The sequence below is a fragment of the Triticum aestivum genome, chromosome 6B (genome assembly GCF_018294505.1).
Source record: "Triticum aestivum cultivar Chinese Spring chromosome 6B, IWGSC CS RefSeq v2.1, whole genome shotgun sequence".
NCBI lineage: Eukaryota > Viridiplantae > Streptophyta > Magnoliopsida > Poales > Poaceae > Triticum > Triticum aestivum.
Window position 1 is genome coordinate 22,245,504 of NC_057810.1, and position 6,000 is coordinate 22,251,503.

The window sequence follows — 6,000 nt, forward strand, 5'->3', positions numbered from 1 at the left end:
AAATGATTCATCTTATGCTTCAGGAAATCAAACATATATAACTGTCAATGGTGAAGATGTGTGCAGCGTATTAGCGAAAATCATTCGTACAATCCAGAAGACAAATAACTTAAACTTGCAAGTAATTAGAAGTTACAAAAATAAAGTAAATAATATGTGCAAGAATCCATGCAATGTATTGAAGGTAACCCGACCTGAAATGGAAATAGAGAAGCATTGCATGACCTCTCGGCAGAACAAAACCTATATTATTTTTATTACACTTCAACACCTACAGAGTTACAAGCTACACTACTTTTGTGGATGATTTATAAGCATTTGAAAATCTTCAGAAGTGAGAATGGGAAATGATTTACAAGAAAGAGCTAGCTATGGTTGGCTCTCCACTCCACTGAGCCCGGCCGGTGATTAAACACTAGTGGACCTTGACATGAAATTTCTGTAGGTCATCCATCCAGTGGGCGGCAAAGAAATTTTCCAAAGGAAATAAATGCCGCACCCCACAAGCAGCTGATACTCACACATACACATGGAATACTTGTCGATGGTCTACACTAGTCAACCCACAGACCACATGCTAAATCCTCTCCTGTTGGAAATAATCTTTAAGTCCGAATTCTACTAAAGTAGTTTTGGTAGTCACTCACACACCACTACTGCCATCCAATGTCGACGCCCCCAGAAGCCGCCTTCACAACTGGCATCCTCCTCATCCTCGCCCTCTTGATTTCTGCCGGCCACAGCCATGCAGCGACGGAGTCGGAGGCCGAGGCGCTCCTAGACTGGAAGGTCAGCCTCCGCGACCCGGACGCGCTCTCCAGCTGGAACAAGGCCGCGGGGCTTTGCTCCTGGCGTGGTGTGTCCTGCAACGACGCCGGCCGCGTCGAATCGCTCAGGCTGCACGGGCTAGGCCTCGCTGGGACGCTTGACAAGCTCGATACCATGGCGCTTCCGGCACTCACTGTGTTCGATCTCAACGACAACAACTTCGTCGGCTCCATCCCGGCAAGCCTCTCGCAGCTGCACTACCTCACCGTGCTCGACCTCGGCAGCAATGGCTTCAATGGCTCCATCTCGCCGCAGCTCAGCAACCTCTCTGGCCTGGTTGACCTGCGTCTCTACAACAACAACTTCGTCGGCGACATCCCGTACCAGCTCAGCAGGCTTCCCAGGATTGTCCATTTCGACCTGGGCTCCAACTTTCTCACCAACCCGGAAGGCTACCGCAGGTTCTCACCGATGCCCACCGTCACCTTCATGTGGCTCTACCTCAACTACCTCACCGGCATCTTCCCAAAGTTCGTTCTCGAGAGCGGGAACATCACCTACCTCGACCTGTCGCAGAACAATGTCTCCGGACCGATACCATACTCGCTGCCAGAGAAGCTCCCCAACATCAAGTACCTCAACTTGTCCGTCAATGCCTTCTCCGGCCAGATACCGGCGTCTCTATCCATGCTGGGGAAGCTCCGGGCCTACGGATTGTAGATAATAACCTGACAGGTGGCTGATTTCCTTGGGTCCATGTTCCAGCTGAGAGTTCTTGAACTCGGTGTCAACCCGCTCGGCGGGACGATCCCTCCGGTTCTTTGACGGCTCCAGTTGCTGCAACGCCTAGACCTGAAGGTTGCCGGGTTGGTTTCCACTATTCCACCAGAACTGGGAAACCTCGGCGAGCTCAATTTATTGGAACTGTCCATCAACTAGCTCACCGGTGTCATGCCACCCGCGTTTGCCGGGATGCACAAAATGCGGGAGTTTGGCATATCGTCAAACGAACTCACTGGTCAGATTCCGCCATCTCTCTTCACGAGTTGGCCGGAGCTCATAGCGTTCGAAGCGTTTGGAAACTCGTTCACTGGGAAGATCCCATCGGAGCTCGGCAAGGCAACCAAGCTGGAATTTTTGTATCTCTTCGACAACAACCTAACCGGCTCTATCCCAGTTGAGCTTGGCGAGTTGGTGAACCTGACTCAGTTGGACTTGTCTGTGAACTTGCTCAAGGGTCCGATTCCCAGCTCATTGGGTAAACTCACGCAGCTCAAGAGGCTGGCACTCTTCTTCAACCGGCTCACTGGAATGATCCCACAAGAGATCGGCAACATGACTGTGTTGGAAGTCTTGGACGTCAACACCAACCATTTTGAAGGCGAGTTGCCCACCACCATCACATCGCTCAGGAATCTTCAATATCTCGCCCTGTTTGACAACAACTTTAGTGGCATTGTACCGGCAGACCTTGGGAAGGGGCTGAGCCTGACCGACGCGAGCTTTGCGAACAATAGCTTCTCTGGCGAACTACCGCAAAGATTGTGTGATGGTAAAGCTACAGAACTTCACAGCAAACCACAACAACTTCAGTGGCACGCTGCCACCGTACCTCAAGTACTGCACATGCCTATTCCGTGTGAGATTGGACCAGAACCAATTCACTGGCAACATCTCCAAGGTGTTTGGTGTCCATCTCATCTTGGATTTTGTGGATGTCTCGGGGAATCAGCTGATAGGACAGTTATCGACTGATTGGTCACAGTGCACCAATCTAACAATTCTATCCATGAACAACAATCGCCTGTCTGGAAACATTCCTGCAGCCTTGTGTGGATTGACCTCTCTCCAGTTGCTGGATCTATCAAATAACCACTTCACTGGTGAGCTCCCAAGTTGCTGGTGGAATCTACAAGCACTGGTATTTTTGGATGTGTCCAGCAACGGGTTTTTGCGTAAATTTCCTGCCTCGACATATTTGAGCGATCTGCCTCTCCAATCACTTCATCTTGCTAACAATGGCTTCTTTGGGGAATTCCCTTCTGTCATTGAAACCGGTTGCAATAAGCTCATCACACTAGATCTTGGAAACAACATGTTCTTTGGTAATATTCCTGCATGGATTGGAAAAAGTGTTCCTCTTCTACGAGTCCTGAGCCTCCCATCCAACAATTTCAGTGGAGTCCTTCCATCCGAGATATCCGAACTTTCTAATCTGGAAGTACTTGACATGTCGAACAACAGCTTTATTGGATTCATCCCGGGTGCACTCGGCAACTTATCATCGATGATGGGACAAATCTCGTCGTGGAAAGCAGCATCTTCTGTAAGGCATGATGTTGTCCAAGTGAGCCGGATTTCTATTTTCTCTAGAAGGACTATGCCACCTGATAATTTGTCATCAGTGAACGAGTACCGAGAGAGACTTAAGATTTTCTGGAAGGGCCGTCAGCAAACTTTTCAGAAAACAATCGAGCTAATGACATGCATTGATTTATCAAGCAACCAACTTGCTGGGGACATCCCTGAGGAGCTAACATACCTTCAGGGTCTCCGATTCTTGAACTTATCCAGAAATCATCTATCAGGCAATATTCCAGCAAGCATTGGCAGTTTGGAGCTCCTGGAGTTCCTTGACCTCTCATGGAATGAACTTTCAGGGGCCATCCCACCTAGCATCTCAAATTTGCTATACCTCGGCGTGTTAAATTTCTCCAACAACCGCTTAACGGGCGCCATACCCATGGGGAGTCAGCTACAGACACTTGTAGACCCATCAATTTACGGCAACAATCTGGGGCTTTGTGGCTCCCCGTTGAGCGTACAATGTCTGGATGAGGGAACTCAAGACCATAGACAGCAACTGGGAAGCGATGTGGGGTTGTGTTACTCTGTAATTCTTGGCATTGTTTTTGGTTTTTGGGGTTGGTTTGGAGCTCTGTTTTTCCTCGAGCCATGGCGGTCTTCCTTCTCCCATTTTCTTGATAACTTGTGCATCAAGTAAGGTTGATATCCTCTGGTGTAATGTTGCTTTTGTGCTTTGCAACTGTAAACCAAGTGAGTAAATAATTTCAGATTTAAATAATACCATGCACCTTTGTTATCTCTTGTTAGCTGACGCGAGTGTTTATTTCTTCAGTCTGCTTGAAACATAAGTAATGCGTAATGCCACCATATTTCAATCCTGCAATTACGACATTAATCGTCGATTTGTTTCAGTCAACAAAAACAAGTACCAATTCTACAAACTACAAATATATAGAGCACATCGAGCCAAGAAGTACAATGTTCAGTTCACTACCTTGCTCCAGCTGTCGAGCAGGAGTGGCTGTGGTTGAGTGGCGCACCGAGAGGAAGTAGCGGCACATCAAACTGCGAGCAAGCGGCCACCGTAGCTGTGCCTCGGTGCCTCATGCGCGCTCTCTGAGTCCTCGCCGGCGAGGAACAGCTTGCGAGCCGCTATTGGCTGTAGCAGACGACGCGTGGTGATGGCAACCGGAGCCGGGGATCATGCGGGGCGGAGGCATCAGTCGTTGAGGTAGGGGAGCTATATGGCAAGGTGGACCACGCCTCATGGTGACGCCCCGACAGTTAATTGTACAAAATCCACGCGGGTATATAGTCATAAAGACTCAGAAGCATTACCGTTTAACTAGACACCTTCGATCATTCATGAACATTTTTTAAAAATTTGGGAACATTTTTAAAAATCATGAACAGTTTTTACTAATTACAAACATTTTCTTAAAATTTTAAAAAAATTATAATGCGAAAGGTTTTTAAGCATTTTCTTTTGAATCGGTGAACAATTCTAATACACAATGTTATTGATCTTGTACCAATGTTGAGGAAGATTGAAACTAGACTGCTAAGCTGCTCCACTCGGCTTTCTACTGGTGATAAACTTACTTTGCTCAAGTCAGTCTTCACAAGCATGCCTACATTCTTCATGTGCACCCTCTCCCCTCCCAAAACAGTGATTAAGCAAATCAACATTTATTCAAACAATGTTTCTGGAGGAAATATGGCACTCTTTAGTCTGGGACCCCACTAATTTCATGGGACAAGGTGTGTAAGCCAAAAGAATATGGGAGATTAGGTGTCCTAGACATTGGCACACATAATCAAGCACTCTTGATGAAATTTCTTCACAAGTTCCTCAACAAAGTAGATATCCCATGGGTGTAGATAATATGGGAGACATACTATCAATCTTCTTTGCCAGGAGACAGGGCAGTTGGATCATTTTGTGGGAAAGAGATCTGCAAACTACTGCCAAATTATAAGAAACATGCCATTTGTAAGGCAGGGGTGGGTGACACATCCCTGTTTTGGTCTGATAATCGGTTGGGCATGCCACTTTCTCTCACTTACCCTGAACTACTCTCATTTGCTATGGAAGATAATATTACCTTCTCCCAGGTGATGGAGCATCATGACATCAGCCATCTTTTTCATAGACCTCTGTCCCTATAGGCATATCAACAATTCAATGCTTTGACTGAAGAACTCAACTCCAGAGGGACAATCATTGTCCAAGATAACTGGCATTACACCTGGAACTGTGATCACTATTCTTCCATGAGGATGTATGAAGCCCTTAAAGAAACAGAGATGTACCGTAGAATTTTTGTTGGGGAACGCAGTAATTTAAAAAAAATTCCTACGCACACGCAAGATCATGGTGATGCATAGCAACGAGAGGGAAGAGTGTCATCCACGTACCCTCGTAGACCGTAAGCGGAAGCGTTATGATAACGCGGTTGATATACTCGTACGTCTTCATGATCGACTGATCCTAGTACCGAACGTACGACACCTCCACGATCTGCACACATTCAGCTCGGTGACGTCCCACGAACTGACGATCCAGCAGAGCTTCGAGGGAGAGTTCCGTCAGCACGACGGTGTGATGACGGTGTTGATGAACCTACCAACGTAGAGCTTCACCCAAGCACCACTGCGATATGACCGAGGTGGATTATGGTGGAGGGGGGCACCGCACACGGCTAATAGATCAATGATCAACTTGTGTGTCTGTTGTTCCTTTGGGGTGTCCCCTGCCCACGTATATAAAGGAGGGAGGAGGAGGAGGCCGGCCGTAGAGGGGGCGCACCAAGTGTGGAGTCCTACTAGGACTCCCTAGTCCTAGTAGGATTCCACCTCCCACATGGAGTAGGAAAAGGGGAAGGGAGAAGGAGAAGGAAGGAAGGGGACGCCCCCCTCCCTAGT

At 47.7% G+C, this 6,000-nt stretch overlaps 1 pseudogene; it reads left to right on the top strand.

Annotated features, from left to right (window-relative positions):
- The first annotated feature begins 666 nt into the window (after positions 1-666).
- Positions 667-3,815, top strand: LOC123133205 (LRR receptor-like serine/threonine-protein kinase FLS2; annotated as a pseudogene).
- The last annotated feature ends 2,185 nt before the right edge of the window (positions 3,816-6,000 follow it).